Below are 1,482 nucleotides of genomic sequence, written 5' to 3'. Positions count from 1 at the left end.
TGGCTCTCAATAGGCCTAGTGACTAGGTCCTACTTTTACAAAATGTTCAAGCTGAGAAGTATGCATATCAACCAGAGACTCACCTAGGGCACTTGATGAATCGGGTTCATTTGAAGAAAAAACCATGCACGACCATTTTTTAGATTCATCTAATTCCATAAGAAAATACTCAATACTCACATCAGCCTCACATCCTTTACATTATTGCAAAAGGTTACCATGTGGATCAATAGAGTTATTGTAGCCATCCAATCCATGCATGTTGACTGAAATTAAATGACCCAAATCATGTTCCAAATTTTAGGTACAAATATTTGATATAGTAGACTTTCCATAAACCGAGATTCCATTGATTGCGTAGCTTGATTGGTAGAATTGGTGTAACGCCCTCACTTTAGATAGTCCGTATATTATACTGTTCCGGTGACTAATGTCTATCTGGACAATCAGAATGTCTAAAGCTATATTTAAACTAGAGTGAGGAGTCATAAATAAACCAAATAATGATAAGAAAAACTAAGGAAAAATTTAAGTAATGAAATACACTAAGGTTAAATAAGCCGGTGCTTCAGCGATGGGTTACCTAACGGGAAGCGACTGTGAAGGTAGTTAGTGACCCTAGACTCATGGGGAAACCCTGTGAAATAATTTTTGGGACTCCAGTGAAGAGTTATTGAGTCTTCGATGATAAAAGAATGACATAAAATGTGAAACGTATATGACATAAAATGTGACATAAAATGTGACCAACTTGTCCATTCAAGTAAGAGACGTATATGACATAAAATGTGAAAAAATATTGATGAAAAATTTTAATTAAAAATGAGTAGGAAATGAAAACAAAAATGAAAGAAAAATGTAATTATGACATTATTATGATATCATTAAAAATTTGTTTGTAACGCCCTCACTTTAGATAGTCTGTACGTTCTACTGTTCCGGTGACCAATGTCTGTCCGGACAGCTAGAATATCTGGAACTATATTTAAACTAGAGTGAGGAGTCATAAATAAATCAAATAAGGATAACAAAAATTTAGGAAAAATTTAAGTAATACAATTTTTTAAAAAAAAAAGAAGTTAAATGAGCCATAGCCACAGCGATGGGTAACCCTAACGGGAAGCGACTATGAAGATAGTTGTCGACCCTATAACCGTGGGCAAACCTTGTGAAATAATTTTTGGGACTCCAGTGAAGAGTTATTGAGGTTTAAATGGCATTAGAATGCCAAGAAAATACTCAGAGAATTTTCTAAATCGGTACAAACAATTTTAGTCCGATAAGCAAATCGAAGGGCATTTTGGTCATTTCAACTTCAGAGGTGATTTTTGACCAACTTGTTCAATTAAGTAGGTAAATTATATGACATAAAATGTGAATAAATATTATAAAAAAATTTAATTAAAAATGAGTGTAAATGAAAGAACAAGATAAATGAAAGAAAAGCTTAATAATTACATCATGCTTGAGTAAGCATGATGC

Source organism: Hevea brasiliensis, chromosome 5 (genome assembly GCF_030052815.1).
Source record: "Hevea brasiliensis isolate MT/VB/25A 57/8 chromosome 5, ASM3005281v1, whole genome shotgun sequence".
Classification (NCBI taxonomy): domain Eukaryota; kingdom Viridiplantae; phylum Streptophyta; class Magnoliopsida; order Malpighiales; family Euphorbiaceae; genus Hevea; species Hevea brasiliensis.
Note: the sequence above shows the minus strand (reverse complement) of the source record.